Source organism: Oncorhynchus kisutch, linkage group LG17 (assembly GCF_002021735.2).
Source record: "Oncorhynchus kisutch isolate 150728-3 linkage group LG17, Okis_V2, whole genome shotgun sequence".
NCBI classification, from domain to species: Eukaryota; Metazoa; Chordata; class Actinopteri; order Salmoniformes; family Salmonidae; genus Oncorhynchus; species Oncorhynchus kisutch.
The window spans coordinates 32,428,473-32,447,934 of record NC_034190.2 but is presented as its reverse complement, the minus strand read 5'-3'; the positions used below and the strand labels follow the sequence as shown (position 1 = coordinate 32,447,934).

The window sequence follows — 19,462 nt, the reverse complement described above, 5'->3', positions numbered from 1 at the left end:
AGGTTGAAGATGGAGTCCAACCACGCCTTCATCTGATCCTGACGACAACAGACACATCAACTATTATTTAATGACCAACTACAAAGATAAGGAGGAACAGACCATCACACACAGTTCAGGATAGAGAGAGAGAGAGAGAGAGAGAGAAGAGAGAGAAAGAGAGAGAAAGAGAGAGAAAGAGAGAGAGAGAGAGAGAGAGAGAGAGAGAGAGAGAGAGAGAGAGAGAGAGAGAGAGAGAGAGAGAGAGAGAGAGAGAGAGAGAGAGAGAAATGCACCTTAATGAGGAGGTAGAGGTTCCCAGCAGACTCTGTCCAGGCTCCTCCAGGAGGGTGAATCCTCATTATCACTTCCATGAACAGATAAAATAAGGTACTGGTCCTCTGGAGAAGGAACAGAGGACATGAGTGAGTGTCTACAGACCTGTGTCGTGTCTTTGGCTATGCCGGATTAAGTGATATGACATGCTATTCTATAAAATCATTTCTCCATAATTAATATTACCTGATTGAGCTAATCATGTAAATGTAATTAACTAGAGAGTCGGGGCACCACAAAATAATATTTATAGAGCTGTTATCTTGCGAATAAACTCTTAAGGACCTAGTAATATTTTACATTAATAGCAGCCAATATTAATCGTCACCTTAATTCATTCTCATCTGAAAGTTGTAAATTCTTGGTTATCTTCACGAACCCTGGCAAACAAGTTGAATCAGCAATACAACATTGGGTTTAATTATTTACTTACTAAATACCTAACTAATCACACAGAATTACTCATACACATAATTAATCATAACTTGATTACAAATTACGTCATAAAGGAAAACGTCCCTAGTGGGCGGAACAGATATGACAGCTTGTTACACAAAAGAAAAGGGGCTGGGTTTGAGTGACAGGGCGGCAAGACTGAGGAACAAAGGGCGAAGGTGTGCTATCGTAAATATGGTATTTTATGCATTCTAAATTACCGCCCATTTGGAAAAGGAAAATGCAATAAATATTTACTCTGAGCTGCGCTTCGGTAGGTTGGTGGTAGATGGAAGGCCGTGTTGCCAACCCGAGTCCTTTGTCCTTTGAAGAATGTCTCTGGTTGTCAGTTGGATACGTTGTAGTAACGTCGTTGTGTGGTAGACGGGATACTCTGTCTGTTCCTTCCTAACCCTCGTTTGCAGCTGCTGTTGCTAACTCAATGGCTAGGAGGTATCACTTCTGTAGTGAATAAGAGTTCAAAGTTCATACCATTCGCAACCAAAGCTCACGCTGATGTTGGCTTCATTCTGTAGTTATTATCTGAACCATTCTGACATCGGACCTTCGTCCTACATCCTCGGAACAGGAGGTTATATTGTCGTCAAGGGCTTATATAGGAAGGGAGAGGAGTGTGTGTTTGAAAAGTTTTATAGCCCATGTCCCTTCACAGTGGTTGAGCAGAGCCCTAACCTTATGAAACCCAAATCTCACATTTTAGAAGCTAAAATCACATTTCATTCCATCACAAATAATTTCATATTCAAACATTTAAATTGAACAACAATTCCATTTGAATCCGATAACTCTGATGTGTAGACTTTCCACTGGAGAGTTTATATCATCTTATTATTGATGAGAATGTCTCAGATGACAACCGAACTGACATCATATTCATTAAGTACCACCGCATATGTTCAATTGGTCGGGTTTACCAGAATATTGTTCATTTCCCCCCACCTTCTGATGTTCCCAGAATCTCTATGTTAACCAAGGTGTTTGCAAATGTAACATCAGTAGTGTAGAGAGAGGAAAAAGGGGGGAAGAGGTATTTATGACTGTCATAAACCTCTCCCAGGCCAACAACATGACACCTTGTATGGCTACAGTGTGGATAGTGTAGATAAACAACAGGATGTTTACATTATTAGGGCCACTTACAGATGTTGGAAGAGATGTTTTTCCTTCTAGAAAGCTTTGTAGAACAAATTCATAAAATACATCTGTGAAGTTGATGTGGTTGATAAGAAGTCGAACAAATAAGATAATTACATCTTTTTCATTGACAAGCACTTTCTAAAGTCTCATTGAGTAGATGTTGGATGAGCAGACGGTGCCTGCAGCTAACACTCAAGCTTGCATGTAAACCTACTCCTACAAGAGCCATCTCCAGCTCTAGTCGCTCCCTGTTTGCTGGCTCATTAATGAAGTTCACCAGGATGTCGTAGGCCTGCTGAAACTGCCTCACATCCTCAAAACAAAACAATCATAAAATTCCTTAGAACTTGGATCATAAACTCAAAGATTCAGGTCTGTAATTCAGAGGGCCTCTGATTGTTTGGCTTGTAAAACATTGGAACTTTTCAACTAAACCTTATGAATCACTGTTGCCTAAATGTAAGCCACTGGGCAAAGACTGGTTGAATCAACATTGTTTCCTTCATTTCAATCACAAAAAATGTAATGTGATGATGTTGAATAAACATGGAAAACTGATTGGAATTGAAAAAAAATAAAGAATTACCCCGACCTTTAACCTAAGTCCAATGACATGGTAGATGTTTGTTATTGATTTCACATTGAATTCACATTAGTTGACAACTCAACCAAATGTAACTAAAAACTACACGCTGAAATTACGTCTGTGCCCAGTGGGAACTATATATCTGGTCTGATGAATGTTGTACAATTATTTGAATGGTTACCTGCTGGTTGAGCTCGGACAGTCCACTCAACACCATCCTCCCTGCGTGGGTGAGGTAATTAAGGGAGGTACTGTCTGAGGATGTCAGAGCCTGTGAGAACAAGACAGTACATTTAGAAATGGTACAGAAATGTACATCAAATGAAATTCAAAAGGTGGTAAATTCCCACTTTCTCCTTATGGGATTGTCATGCAAATATCATTTTGCCACGATGGAATTTGCAAGAGAGCAGAAACCGACCGGTACCCAGACTATTGATAGGCCTACAGTATTCTTACCTGAACAAGGACTGGGTCCTCCTGGTCCAAGGTGGGATCATGATCTTTATGAATAAACAATAAAGAATTATTTTCTCTAAGTTGAAGAAATACTACAAGACACCAAACATCTGTCCATGTAGTTAGGCTGATCTTATAATTGAATTGTGTTTATATTGGTATGATATCACATTGTATTTATGTGTCTGCATAATGTTCCAATATCTTCAATTAAACCTAAAGAAAATGTTTGGTTTCAGAGGAGCATGTTCGTTTGTTGTTGTTAATAGTGGAATTACTAGCCATCATCATGTCATCAAATCAGTCCTAAATGGCACCCTATTCCCTATTTATAGCACTACTATTAACCAGAGCTTTTTGACCATATAACTATGGGCCCTGGTAAAAAAAATAATAATTGGGAATAGGGTTTAGGGTGCCATTTTAGACAACGCCTGAATATAGTTTCAGTCCGGACTATATACAGCATGTCAAAAAGTAAGGAGGACCACGGAACTCTTCATATCATGCATTAAAATGCCTTCATTTGTATGGCATGTTCAAGGGAAACAATGTTTAAAAACTTTCCATTGAACATTCCATACAAATAATTGCATTATATTAATTATATGAAGAGTGCCTTGGTCCTCCTTTCTTTTTGACGGCCAATTTACCCCTTTTACCAAAGAGCACCTTCTGTCTACCAAAAGCTACTATTGTGTACCTTAGCAGCGCTTCCCTTCCTCCTTTTTTTCTACACGTTTATACAGTCAGTATTGCTATTTAGACATTGTAAAATATGTAAATGTACCCTCTTCAACCGTGACAGCACGGTCCACAATCTCCACAGTGGCGGGTTCATCCCCACTCACGTCGTAATATTTGTTATAACAGTAGACTGCCGAACCCGTCGCGATCACCAGGCCAGCTGCAAACTCAGCGTCGTCGCTTTCAAAAAACTACTGAACGTAGGCCTACTCATTATCGCCCTTCACATTGCAGTGATTTGACCGAGTTCAAGACCATATGACACTTTCTTAGAATTAAAGGGATTTATAGGGAACCATTAATACGTCAAATTATTCCATACGTCATGGTTGGCAATATCACAATGGGAGGAACTGATTAAAAAACACTCTACAGTGACATCAATTAAATTGCATTCTGGGGATGATTTGTGAGTTTATAAATTTGTGAATTATGAACTATGGTTTAGAGAGCAGTGGGCGTAGAGCAGTTTAGCAAATACATATGGCTCTAACTAGGAGTAGAAAAAGGGGCTGCGCAACAATGCATAATGTGCTCTCCATGGTTCTGAAAAGGAACTTTCCTTTCCTGCGTTTATCATCTCCCTGTTCTAGGCCAAGCCCACTCACTGAACCACTCTCACTTTCACATTCATTGTGTCAAAGCGTTCAACCTCCAAGCATGGGACTAAAACATAATTCAAATTCAAATTAAGATCCTAAATCTGTATCAAAACATCCTGTGTAGAGGGGTGGAGGATTGTGGCAGATTTCACAGGTAATCAGCCTTTGTAGGTCTGAATATGAAGAAGAGATGGTTCAAAGGGGATGAACCGAAAATATGGACTTGTGGAACTGTCCATGAACAAATTAGGTGCAAAAAACTACATTTAGAGACTGAATCATTGTGTAAAAGCCAAGTTAACACATTTGAGGTTTATCCAAACATTGACAATGCAATTGGGTGTCCATAGGCATGATCTCACCCAAGGTAATAGATACAGTATGTATAGCAAAATAATAAGTTAGCATTGCTGCATTCTTGAGACCTGAAGTATGGTCTACCCATGTGCTATTGGCTAAGCCTCTGCCTAAACCAGTCAGTCACTTGATGTTGAAAATCATTAGGTATCAGTCAATCAAAGCAGCCAAACATCTCCCATGTCCATGTTTAGCACAGTCCAAGAATAATTTACTACTTGTTGTTTTTAGCATTACTTCACATTTAATTGTCAAATATATTTTGTGTAAGATTCGGTCATGTTTCTGGTCGCCTTGCCATGATTTAAAGCAGTGGTTCGCACTTTCAGTTTTGCCTGAATGCTGCCATCAATCCACAGTTTCTGGTTGGGGAAGGTTTTAATAGTCACCGTGGGTACAACATCACTGATGCACTTGCTATTAAACTCGCTCACCGAATCAGTGTATACATCAACGCTGTTGACTGAGGCTATCCGGAACATATCCCAGTCCACGTGATTGAAGCAATCTTGAAGCGTGGAATCAGATTGGTCAGACCAGAGTTGAACAGACCTGAGCACGGGTGTTTCCTGTTTTAGTTTCTGTCTATAGGCTGGGAGCAACAAACTGGAGTCGTGGTCAGATTTGCCGAAAGGAGGGCGAGGGAGGGCTTTGTATGCGTTGTGGAAGTTAGAGTAGCAATGATCCAGAATGCTGCCAGCACGGGTCACGCATTCAATATGATGATCAAATTTAGGGAGCCTTGTTTTCAGATTAGCTTTGTTAAAATCCCCAGCTACAAAAATTGCAGCCTCAGGATATGTGGTTTCCATTTTACATAGAGTCCAATGAAGTTCTTTCAAGGCCATCGAGGTGTCTGCTTGGGAGGGGATATACACGGCTGTGATTATAATCGAAGGGAATTCTCTTGGTAGATAATGCAGTCTGCATTTGATTGTAAGGAATCCTAGGTCAGCTGAACAAAAGGACTTGAGTTCCTGTATGTTGTTATGATCACACCACGACTCGTTAATCATAAGGCATGCACCCCTACCCTTCTTCTTACCAGAGAGATGTTTGTTTCTGTCGGCGCGATGCGTGTGAGCCATTTTCTGTGAAACAGAGAATGGTACTATCTCTGATGTCTCTTTGGAAGGCAACCCTTGCTCGAACCTTGTTGTCAAGAGACTGGAGAGTGGTATACTCGGGAGTGGTGAGCGATGTGCCCGTCTACGGAGCCTGACCAGAAGACAGCTCTATCTGGCCCTTCTGAGGCGCCTACTGGGATCCGATCCATTGTCCTGGGTGGTGGTCCAAACAGAGGATCCGCTTCGGAAAAGTCGTATTCCTGGTCGTAATTTTGGTAAGTTGACGTTGCTCTTATTTGCAATTGTCTTCCCGGCTGTATGTAATAAGACTTAAGATTTCCTGTGGTAACAATGTAAGAAATAATACATAAAAAAAACAAGATACTGCATAGTTTCCTAAGAACACGAAGCGAGGCAACCATCTCTGTCGGCGCCATCCCACGAAGGAGAGAGCCGGGTAAGTGGAGCCATTACTTACATTCAGTATCACCCCATCAGAAGAAATATAATATTCTTTCTAACAAAGATATCTACATATCTTTCAGGATGTTCTGCATTCCTGAAAATGATCAGAATTCATGGAAAACCAAAAGTAGGTATCGTGGCACAACTTACACCTGACATATTACCACTACTTTCTTTAAACCACGTCTACATTTATTTCCCAAACACAATTCAGCCTGTTAGATTCTGGGTTAAACTTAGAACATTGTTATAATCAGCAGTTAATGGTTATCTGTAGGAGCCAGATGGCTTTGGAATGTGTAGGGGAGACTGACGGAGAGAGGGTAATGACGGAAAGAGGGTAATGTATAATGTTTACATTATGTCAGGATATGTTACTGTTAGCCATCAGGGATCTTATGGGAGGGATCCTCTGGGAGGAGAAGACACAGTCTGGTATCAATCACCATGACACCCTTGAGTTGGGGAGGAGTAAGCACTATGGGTAGAGGTCAGGTCAGATGAAGTGAGGAAGAACAGATATCACTAAGGTTCTGTCAAGCAACAGAGATGCATTGGCTGTTTAGATGTGGAGGAGGAGACTCATCCTAGGAGAAAGGGTTAAGTATCAGTGCTTGTTTGAAATGTCGTTGTCTGAATGCAGCTGTATTGACCCTTTGGGAAGAATTCAACGTGGTTAAGCTTTTCTAGTGTCCGTTGAGTTATTTACTCTGAGATTGAGAACCTAACAAACCCAGTCACAATCACTTTTTTTTGTATTTTAATAATTTTATGCATTTTCTAACACAGGTTTAACACCTAACAAACACATCTATTATTATATTATTTATTTTTGACCCCTTTTACTCCCCAATTTCATGATATCCAATATCCAGTCTTGTCCCATCGCTGCTACTCCCCTACGGACTCGGGAGAGGTGAAGGTCGAGAGCCATGCATCCTCTGAAACACGAACCCGCCTAGCTTCTTGACACACTGCTCGCATAACCGGAAGCCAGCAGCACCTATGTTTTGGAGGAAACACCGTACAGCTGGCGATTGAAGCCTGCGTGCATGCGGCCGGCCTCCACTAGGAGTCGCTAGAGCGCGATGGGACAAGGACATCACAGCCGGCCAAACTCTCCCCTAGCCCAGACGACGCTGGGCCAATTGTGCGCCACCTCATGGACCTCCCGGTCAAGGCCGTCTGTGACACAGCCCGGGATCGAGCCCAGATCTGAAATTATTCATTTTGTGTATGGTTTCCTCTAAATTAAGGTGGCTCAACTTACCCCTTTGGCTCAAATTACCCCACTCTCCCTTATGCAGATTTTGAATAAATATGGGGTTCAAATCATCATTGGTCATCTGAGTTTTGATACAAGCCACTGCTCTGATTTAAACAAGAGGAATTAAATGATCATTATATCTAATGGGTGTTGGAAGGATAATTCTGTCCTACCTGGTACAAGATGAGTAGGTGTCCCACCACACAAGAAATAGATTATTTTAGGACTTTTATTGTAGCCTTCTATAATATTAATACAGTTGTCTATGTAATAATACTGATTGTATATTCATCAGATTTGAAAGAAGCAACATGAATTTCTGGACAACTCTAAGAGCCAGTAAGTAACCCTCCTGCAGGTGCAATAAGACCTCTAGCCCATTAGAGGACAGCATTGATTTATTTTTCACAGCTATGTCTACTAATAGGATAACCTGTTACATTAATGGCATATACTTAACTGGATTGACAAGTTCATGAATGTCAAGAACAATGTCTGCATATCTAGTCTCACAATGCAAGCAGGTGATACATGCTTGCCTCCTTTCCTGCCTGAGAGTGCTGTCTTTCTGACAGCTGTTTCCTTCTGTGTATAAAACGTTGTGGTCTGAAGGTGAACAAAACAGATGACTCATAATAAGTCATCAAGACTGATAGATATAGACTATATTTTGGCCCGTAAGTCCTTTCATTTTAGATATTCACTTTTAAATGGTGTACATCTAAGACAGTTATAGGAGACATATAGCTTGTAAAGGGGCAGGGAACACCATTAGAGTTGACTTGCTTTGTGATTCTGTTTCTCCTGTGGAAAGTGTTATGGTTCATGGACAATTATTGCCTCATTCTTCTCCCACTACACAACATCCACTAAGTGCTACTGCTGAAATACTATAATTTATTTTATAACATGTTGTTTACACATACTCTTGCACTGATATCCCCACAACCCCATCGTGCGATCTTAACACACTCATAAAATAGCAAATAGAATCTTTGTAGTCAATAGCAAAGCTTTTTCTGGTTCTGACCTTATCTCCAAAATGGGTTCATCTGTGAAACAGCACAGTTAAAAATATATGGCAAATAGAAATCAAACTGGATGGACATCAGAAATAGATGAGAGAGGTTGAGGGTAGAGGAAGGACAGGACTAAAATCAAACAAAATATAACTATTGTAAAGCATTATATAGTACGTATAATCTGGAAGTGGAGGCCTAAGTGTTATTGTTCGCAGGTTTACTCCAATTAGGGGAGGGGTGGTAGGGTTAGAAAGTAATACAGGAATATATATATATATATATGCGTTTGTGTGTATGTATACGTATGTAGTTGAAGTCGGAAGTTTACATACACTTAGGTTGGAGTCAATAAAACTCCACTCCACAAAATTCTTGTTAACAAACTATAGTTTTGGCAAGTCAGTTAGGACATCTACTTTGTGCATGACACAAGTCATTTTTCCAACAATAGTTTGCATCTGTACAAACAATAGTACAAGTATAAACACCATGGGACCACGCAGCCGTCATACCACTCAGGAAGGAGACCTATTCTGTCTCCTAGAGATGAATGTACTTTGGTGTGAAAAGTGCTAATCAATCCCAGAACAACAGCAAACAACCGTGGGAAGATGCTGGAGGAAACAGGTACAAAAGTATCTACATCCACAGTAAAAACGAGTCCTTATCGACAATAACCTGAAAGGCCGCTCAGCAAGGAATTTGCCACTGCTCCAAAACCGCCATAGAAGCCAGACTACGGTTTGCAACTGCACATGGGGACACAGATCATACTTTTTGGAGAACTGACCTCTGGTCTGATGAAGCAAAAATAGAACTGTTTGGCTATAATGACCATCGTTATGTTTGGAAGAAAAAAGGGGAGGCTTGCATGCCGAAGAATACCATCCCAACCGTGAAGCACGGGGGTGGAATCGTCATGTTGTGGGGGTGCTTTGCCTCAGAGGGACTGGTGCACTTCACAAAAAAGATGGCATCATGAGGGAAAGGAACATTTTGTGCATATTTTGAAGCAACATCTCAAGACATCAGTCAGGAAGTTAAATCTTGGTCGCAAATGGGTCTTCCAAATGGATAATGACCCCAAGCATACTTCCAAAGTTGTGGCAAAATGGCTTAAGGACAACAAAGTCAAGCTATTGGAGTTGCCATCACAAAGCCCTGACCTCAATCCTATAGAAAATGTGTGAGCAAGGAGGCCTTACAACCTGTGTCACGCCTTGACCATAGAGAGCTGACTAATTATGTATACATTTCAATCAGGATGTACTAATCAGAATACTATTATGTTACTGTATATGTACTAATCAGAATACTATTATGTTACTGTATATGTACTAATCAGAATACTATTATGTTACTGTATATGTATGAATTTTCTTTCTTAATCCTAGTACTGAATATAATGTGTGTACATATAATCAAGGATTAGAACAATGACTGTCTGTTCCTTGATAGAAATGAATGAACTAAATCTTCAGACTGGCTAGAATGCTTATTTACACCGGAAGACCTTGGCTCAGCCATAAATTATATTAAATTGGTAGGGAGACGATGTGGGAAGGCTTGAGATACTGCCTTTGTACCAGGGTGGGAGAAGAGACGGGTTGGTACTGGAACTAATGATGTCATTTTCAGTTTATAACCTGTGGTAACCTGTATCGTGTTCAGTACTCTCGTGAATAAACTCTGCTGATTGACTTTAAGACTGGGCTCTGTCCATTATTAGAGTGTTTAATTTTAATTGGGTATTAAAACATAGAGCAATTTAATTCCTTTAACAGCGTGATAGTGACTAGGGTGGGTCATCTAGGTGATAAATGGTTTATGTTTGCCTGGTATGGTTCCCAATCAGAGACAGCTGTTTATCGTTGTCTCTGATTGGGGATCATATTTAGGTAGCCATTTCCCCATTGTGATTTGTGGGATCTTGTCTTCACGTTTCGTTTGGGCTTTATTGTTTTTGTTTGGTGAATTTCGATGTATTAAAATTATGTGGAACTCTTCGCACTCTTCGCACGCCTTGGTCCAATCATTATAACGAACGTGACAACCTGACTCAGTTACACCAGCTCTATCAGGAAGGATGGGCCAAAATTCACCCAACTTATTATGGGAAGCTTGTGGAAGGCTCCCCGAAACGTTTGACCCAAGTTAAACCATTTAAAGTCAATGCTACCAAATACTAATTGAGTGTATGTAAACTTCTGACCTACTGGGAATGTGATGAAAGAAATACAAGCTGAAGTAAATCATTCTCTCTACTATTATTCTGCCATTTCACATTCTTAAAATCAAATGGTGAACCTAACTGACCAAACACAGGGAATTTTTACTAGGATAAAAATGTCAGGAATTGTGGAAAAACTGAGTTTAAATGTATTTGGCTAAGGTGTATGTAAACTTCCGACTTCAACAGTATATGAGAGAAGCCGTAAGTTACAAAAAAAGTGATGGTGAATGTGACCATGTCACGGACCACATTAGCACGAAAGGATGCTTTCTTCAGGACCTCCATTGAATGTTGGTTTGCAGAGCTCCTCCATAACTCTACAGAACTCCACATTACTGTTTTCCCTATTTCACCCTCACTTCAAAATCTTAATTAAACTAATCCCCCGTGAAGGAGATAAATGCTTAATTCCCTCCATGGCTCTTAGGCTGCATGTAAATGTTCTGCCAAGGGGCTACAGCACAGAAAATAGCATCATTTGATAACGAAGAGGAGAAAATAATTGTGTTCCTCTTGTGCATTGCTCATTCCCCTTTTGTCTGCACATGAAGTTTAAATTGATTTGAACATGTTCGGGTTGTACACAAGGAGACTACGTGAGAGATTTAATGTGACTCAATGTTAATGCATCTCAATGCATCTTGAACTCGCTGATGTGGTTGTTTTTATATTTCCAAGAAAATCACTTCATATTTTACTTCAGACATTTGAAATATTTGTAACAGCAACGTGAAAGAGCACTCAGAGATAATGATGACCTATCTTTTAGCCAAAAGATCAATGGCCAAACCCATTGAAGATAACTACTGTATTTTATTCATAAAGATAAATTGCATGCACATACAGTGAGCTCCAATAGTATTGGGACAGCCACAAATGTGTTGTTGTTTTGGCTCTGTACTCCAGGACTTTGGATTTAAATGATACATAGACTATGGGTTTAAAGGGCAGACTGTCAGCTTTAATTTGAGGGTATTTCCATCCATATCGGGTTAACCCTTTAGAAATTACAGCCCTTGTTGTATGCTGTCCCCCCATTTTAGGGGACCAAAAGTATTGGGACAATTCACTTATATGTGTATTAAAGTAGTAAAAGGTACTTGGTCCATATTGACAGCACATTAATGACTTCATCAAGCTTGTGACTCTACAAAGTTGTTGGATGCATTTGCTCTTTGTTTTAGTTGTGTTTCAGATTATTTTGTGCCCAACAGAAAATAATGGTAAATAATGTATTGTGTCATTTTGGAGTCACTTTTATTGTAGATAAGAATATAATATGTTTCTAAACACTTCTACATTAATGTGGATGCTACCATGATTAGGGATAATCCTGAATTAATCGTGAATAATGAGGAGTGAGAAAGTTACAGAGGTATAAATATCACACATCCCCAGAAATGCTAACCTCCCCTGTTATTGTAATGGTGGGAGGTTAGCATGTCTTGCGCTTATGATATTTGTGTGTCTGTAACTTTCTCACTCATCATTATTCACGATTAATTTGTAGTCACTGGGTGTATTGGTACACCAGCTAAAGTGTAACTAATAACTTCACAATGCTCAAAGGGATATTCAATGTCTGCTTTTTTTTACCCATCTACCAATAGGTGCCCTTCTTTGTGAGGCATTGGAAAACCTCCCTGGTCTTTGTGGTTTAATCTGTGTTTGAAGTTCACTGCTCGATTGGGGGACCTTACAGATAATAGGGAGGAGGACAGAGGTCAGAGACCTGGCAGTGTGGTACCAGGACAACAACCTCTCTCTCAATGTGAGTAAGACAAAGGAGCTGATCGTGGACTACAGGAAATGGCGGGCCGAACAGGCCCCTATTAACATCGACGGGACTGAAGTGGAGCGGGATGAGAGTTTCAAGTTCCTTGGTGTCCACATCACCAACAAACTATTATGATCAAAACACACCTAGACTGATGTGAAGAGGGCACGACAACACGTATTCCCCTCAAGAGTTCGAGAGCTGTGCCATCAAGAGCATCCTGACCGGTTGCATCACCGCCTGGTATGGCGATTGCTCTGCATCTGACCGTAAGTCGCTACAGAGGGTAGTGTGTATGGACCAGTAAATCACTGGGGCCAAGCTTCCTGACATCCAGGACCTATAAACTAGGCGGAGTCACAGAAAGGCCCAGTCATAGACTGTTCTCTCTGGTACCGCATGGCAAGTAGTGACGGAGAGGCAAGTCTAGGACCAAAAGGCTTCTTAACAGCTTCTACCCCCAAGCCATAAGACTGCTGAACAACTAATCAAATGGCCACCCAGACCCCCCCCCCCCCCCCCCCCGCACCTTGTTTTTACGCCGTTGCTACTCGCTGTTTACTATCTATGCATAGTCACTTTACAAATGACTTTGACTATCCCGCACATTGACTTGGTGCTGGTACCCCCTGTATATAACCTCGTTATTGTTATGTACATTTCTTGTGTTACTTTTTGATTGATTTGATTTTAGTTTGTTTATTTAGTAAATATTTTATCAACTTTATTTCTTGAACTGCATTGTTGGCTAAGAGCTTTTAAGTAAGCATTTCACTATAAGGTCTACTACATCTGTTGTATTCGGCGCATGTGACAAATAAAATTTAATTTGATAATTGTATGTGTAGGGTACAGAGATGTTAAACACCATTGTTGCACACATGGAACTTATTATCTGACTTCTGTGATAGAAAAATGACACATTTACCTGATTTGTTTGATATTAATAGTTATCAATTAATACTTAACAAATAGGAGGATATTTATGTCCTGTTAGTTTCTGTGTGTTTATGGTCTCCAGTTCCCTGGGCGTATGGTCACTGGAGATGGCTTGAGCTGACAAATGAGTGCGTGGCCATGCACGCCTCCAACTCAATCATCAAGTTTGCAGACGACACTACAGTGGCAGGCTTGATTACCAACAATGACGAGATGGCCTACAGGGAGGAGGTGAGGGCCCTCGGAGTGTGGTGTCAGGAAAATAACCTCACACTCAACGTCATCTAAACAAAGGAGACGATTGTGGACTTCAGGAAACAGCAGAGTGAGCACCCCCCTATCCACATCAACGGGACCGTAGTGGAGAAAGTTTTAAGTTCCTCTGCGTATACATCACGGACAAACTGAAATGGTCCACCCACACAGACAGCGTGGTGACGAAGGCGCAACAGCAACCTCTGGAGGCTGAAGAAATTCGGCTTGTCAACGAAAACACAAACAAACTTTAACAGATGCGCAATCGAGAGCATCCTGTCGGGCTGTATTACCGCTTGGTACGGAAACTGCTCCTCCCACAACCGTAATGCTCTCCAGAGGGTAGTGAGGTCTGCACAACATATCACTGGGGGCAAACTACCTGCCCTCCAGGACACCTACACCACTCGATGTCACAGAAGGCCAAACAGATCATCAAGGACAGCAACAACCCGAGACACTACCTGTTCACCCCGCTATCATCCAAAAGGCGAGGTCAGTACAGGTGCATCAAAGTTGGGACCGAGAGATTGAAAAACAGCTTATATCTCAAGGCCATCAGACTGTTAACTTCTCTAGGGTAGGAATTTTGTATGAAAAGCGTGCCCAAATTAAACTGCCTGCTACTCAGCCATAAAAGCCAGAATATGCATATAATTAGTAGATTTGGATAGAAAACATGCTGAAGTTTCTAAAACGGTTTGAATGATGTATGTGAGTATAACAGAACGCATATGGCAGGCAAAAAATGAGAAAAAAATAAAACCAGGAAGTGGGAAATCTGGGGTTTGTAGTTTTTCAAGTCATTGCCTATCGAATATACAGTGTCTATGGGGTCATATTGCACTTCCTAAGGCTTCCACTAGATGTCAACAGTCTTTGATGCTTCTACTGTGAAGGAGGGGGAATGGGAGCTGAATGAGTCAGACTGTCACGTTCTGACCGCAGTTCTTGTGTGTTTTCCTTGTTTTAGTGTTGGTCAGGATGTGAGCTGGGTGGGCATTCTATGTTGTGTGTCTAGTTTGTCTGTTTCTGTGGTTGGCCTGATATGGTTCTCAATCAGAGGCAGGTGTTAGTCATTGTCTCTGATTGGGAACCATATTTAGGTAGCTTGTTTTGTGTTGGGGTTTGTGGGTGATTATCTCCGTGTCTGTGTTTGTTTCAACACACAGGACTGTTTTCGGTTTTCACATGTATTGTTTTGTATATTTGTAGTGTTTTCTCGGTATTCGTCTTTATTAAAGATGTTTAACCCTAACCACGCTGCGTTTTGGTCCGCCTCTCCTTCCCAGGAAGAAAGCCTTTACACTGACATCTGCCAGAGTGGCATGATCTGATCCCGCGCGTTCACGTGAGAGTTAGCTTGCGTTCCACTGCATTTCTACAGACAAAGGAATTCTCCGGTTGAAACATTATTGAAGATGTATGTTAAAAACATCCTAAAGATTGATTCTATACATCGTTGACGGAATGTTTTGACTTTTCGGCTGCTCGCGCCTCATGAATTTGGATTACTGGGCTAAACACGAGAACAAAAAGGAGCTATTGGGACATAAATGATGGACATCGAAAACGCTAGCTTCCCACATTCCCTAGTGAGGTTAAGCAGCCATCACTAACATTGAGTGGCTGCTGCCAACATACTGACTCAAATCTCTAGCCACTTAAATAATAAAAAAATGGATGTAATAAATGTATCACTGGTCACTTTAAACAATGTCACTTTATATAATGTTTACATAGCCTACATTACTCATCTCATATGTATATACTGTACTATACAATCTACTGCATCTTGCCAATGCCACACGGCCATCGCTCATCCATATAATTACATGTACATATTCTTATTCATTCCTTTACACTTGTGTGTGTATAAGGTAGTTGTTTTGAAATTGTTAGATTACTTTTTAGATATTACTGCACGGTCGGAACTAGAAGCACAAGCATTTCGCTACACTAGCATTAACATCGGCTAACCATGTGTTTGTGACCAATAAAATGTGCATTGATTTGATTTGACATGATGTAAAAATAGTTAGAGATTGACAGATAATGTTTAAATGCAAAATACTTTATTTTGTGTTTGGGATCCTCAGCTCAGTTTGGGACCCTTAATCCAAGCTGGACAGGAGGAAGTCAACCTGCAGTTCTAAATTCTCCATCACCTGCCACGAGAGCCGTTGTGGGCTTTCATAGACGGACTCATCGAGGTTGAAGATGGAGTCCAACAATGCCTTCATCTGATCCTGACGACAACAGACACATCATCAACAAATAGATAATGACCAGCTACAAAGATAAGGATGACAAACCATCACACACAGTTAGAGAGAGAGAGAGAGAGAGAGAGAGAGAGAGAGGGGATATATATATTTTTTAAATATGCACCTTAATGAGGAGGTAGAAGTTCCCAGCAGACTCTGTCCAGGCTCCTCCAGGAGGGCGAATCCTCATCATCACTTCTATGAGCAGATAAAAGAAGCTACCAGGCCTCTGGAGTAGGAACAGGGGACATGAGTGAGTGTCTACAGACCTGGTATGGCTACAGTGTGGATAGGGTAGATAAACAACAGGATGTTTACATTATTAGGGCCACTTACAGATGTTGGAAGAGATGTTTTTCCTTCTAGAAAGCTTTGTAGAACAAATTCATAAAATACATCCGTGAAATTGATGTGGTTGATCTGAAGTCAAACAAATAAGATAATTACATATTTTTCATTGACAAGCACTTTATAAAGTCTCATTGAGGAGATGTTGGATGAACAGACGGTGACTGCAGCTAACACTCAAGCTTGCATGTAAACCTACTCCTACAAGAGCCATCTCCAGCTCTAGTTGCTCCCTGTTTGCTGGCTCATTAATGAAGTTCACCAGGATGTCGTAGGCCTGCTGAAACTGCCTCACATCCTCAAAACAAAACAATCATAAAATTCCTTAGAACTTGGATCATAAACTCAAAGATTCAGGTCTGTAATTCAGAGGGCCTCTGATTGATTGTTTGGCTTGTAAGACATTGGAACTTTTCAACTAAACCTTATGAATCACTATTGCCTAAATGTAAGCCACTGGGCAAAGACTGGTTGAATCAACTTTGTTTCCTTGTCATTTCAACAACAAAAATGTAATGTGATGATGTTGAATCAACATGGAAAACTGATTGGAATTGGAACGTATTTTTTTCACCAAACTTTTAACCTAAGTCCAATGACATGGTACATTTTTTTGATTGAATTCACATTAGTTGACAACTCAACCAATTGTAACTAAAAACGACACGCTGAAATGATGTCTGTGCCCAGTGGGAACTATATATCTGGTGTGATGAATGTTGTACAATTATTTGAATGGTTACCTGCTGGTTGAGCTCGGACAGTCCACTCAACACCATCCTCCCAGCGTGGGTGAGGTAATTAAGGGAGGTACTGTCTGAGGATGTCAGAGCCTGTGAGAACAAGACAGTACATTTAGAAATGGTACAGAAATGTACATCAAATGAAATTCAAAAGGTGGTAAATTCACACTTTCTCACCTCCATAGCACGTCGGATACCGGCCAGCCTCAGAGAGAAGTTGCTTGTCCCTTGGTGTCCAAAGTAACTCCTGTAAATAGAAATGTTTAGTAGCAAATGTGCAACATAAGAAGCTAAAGCATACATTAATGCCATGAGATTAAGATATCCTTTTATGTTAGCCTATGTTACAACTGCAGGATTTATAAAAACCATACCAATGTAGGATCTTAATTTGATCACTCGTTTGTTGCTGAGACACTTGTAGTGTATTTTAGTTTTAAAAAGGCTTTTAAAGTTTGTAATTACAGACTTGATTTGCCCTAACCAAAAATCTATCAACCCCTTCAAAAATGTCAATTATAATCCACATAATAACAAATATTTCCTATGCCAAGAGTATGCCAAAAGTGTGCAAAGCTGTTGTCAAGGCAAAGGGTGACTATTTGAAGAATCTCAAACATAAAATATACTTTGATTCCATGTGTTCTTTCATAGTTTTGATGTCTTCACTATTATTCTACAACGTAGAAAAGAGTAAAAATAAAGAAAACCCTTGAATGAGTAGTTGTTTGAAAACTTTTGAACGGTAGTGTATATAAAGTGTTTCAACTCTATATCTGAAATGCTAATGGTGTCTTCTTTTTTTAAGACTATATCCATGTGTGTGAGATGTACACTTTTGTTTCAAGGTAGATTTGTTTAAGACTCCTAGAAACACTGTGTGTGACTGTCACACCCTGACCATAGAGAGCCTTTTTATTCTCTTTTTTGGTTTGGTTGGGGTGTGACTAGGGTGGGTAATCTAGGTTGTTTTTTTCTATGTTGGCCTGGTATGGTTCCCTATCAGAGGCAGCTGTTTATCGTTGTCTCTGATTGGGAATCATATTTAGGCAGCCATTTCCCCTCTGTGTTTGTGGGATCTTGTTTTTGTGTTGTTGCTTTTGAGCACTCCAGATCATAACATTTCATTTATTCTTTATTGTTTTTGTGCGGTTCACTTCAAATAAAAGATGTCGAACCGATTTCACGCTGCGCTTTGGTACGAGTGTTCTTATGACGATCCTGACAGTGACCCTGATTTAGCCCACTGCAGTAAAAGGTTATTAAGGTCCTACATCTGTATAACTACAATATAGGGGCAGATTATTTCAAAGCAAATCTTTTTACTATAGATGAACACATGAAAGCAAACTCACCACAGCTGGGGCACATCTGCAACAATATGTTGCTCCTCCACAAACTCCTAAAACAGACATCACATTAACATCAACTCTGGGCTCCCAAGGTAAGTCAGTTAAGAATTTGTTCCTAGATAAGTAAATAAAATAAATACTAAACTGCATTTCACCTGCAACTGAAGAGGACAAAACATCATAACAATACTTTCATCCTGACCTAAAAACTTGACAAACCTGTTGAAACCAAAACACTGTGCTTGGAACACAATGACACTGAGACACACACCTGTACACACAAGTACAAATGTCAGGAAAACAAATAAAAAGGGTTATTGACTGTAGAAAGAGTTTTACCTGAGGACTGCTGTCAGGGGTCTGGTCCTGGGTGAAGTGGTAAGGTGGAGGGGAAGGGAACGGGGGAGGTGGAGGGGGAGGGGGAGAATCCTGGGGGAACTGCTGAGAGGAGCCAAAGGACGGCTCATGAGGGGTGGTGATAATGTCAGAGGTAGAGAACTGATACGTCATCATGTCATCCCCCCTCTCCTGGAACCCCTCCACTGTGGTGGAGATATCCACCTGCTGTTTAACAAACAACACCGTTAGCCCAACCACAATGTTGAAAACCCCTCAACCAAACACTGAAATAAATCCTACCACAGAGAAACAATAAGGCATACCTGGGCGTCCTCATAATAGGTGAACTCTGACCTCCTCTTGACGAGGCAAGACTTGATTCCATGGATCCTTCTACCAAGGTACTAAAAATGAGGATAGAAATTTAAATGTATCATTTCATTTTGTCAACATTTATTTAAATAGGTAAATGGACATTTGCCACTTTCCATTTTCTTTTATGAGTGTTTGACTGTACCTTAATACCAGTCACCTCCTTGTTGGTGAGGACCACCTGGACATTACCCTTTCAAAGAGGCACATTGGAAAAATTACATTTCATTCAGGAAATATAAGTAGCCCTATATTTGGTGCATCATTTGACACAAATCAGGTGCATTTGAGATGAAAGATCAGTTGAGAATCTCTCACCCATGGGTCCAGGATTTTTTCCTGAATGACTCTGCTCCA

At 40.5% G+C, this 19,462-nt stretch overlaps 1 long non-coding RNA gene across 1 annotated transcript; it reads left to right on the top strand.

The window, feature by feature from the left end:
• The first annotated feature begins 2,715 nt into the window (after positions 1 to 2,715).
• LOC116354407 (uncharacterized) lies at positions 2,716 to 17,404 on the top strand. Its single transcript, XR_004203626.1, has 2 exons — positions 2,716 to 2,829; positions 17,197 to 17,404. It is a non-coding gene; the product is annotated as an uncharacterized LOC116354407 (long non-coding RNA).
• Positions 17,405 to 19,462: the final 2,058 nt, after the last annotated feature.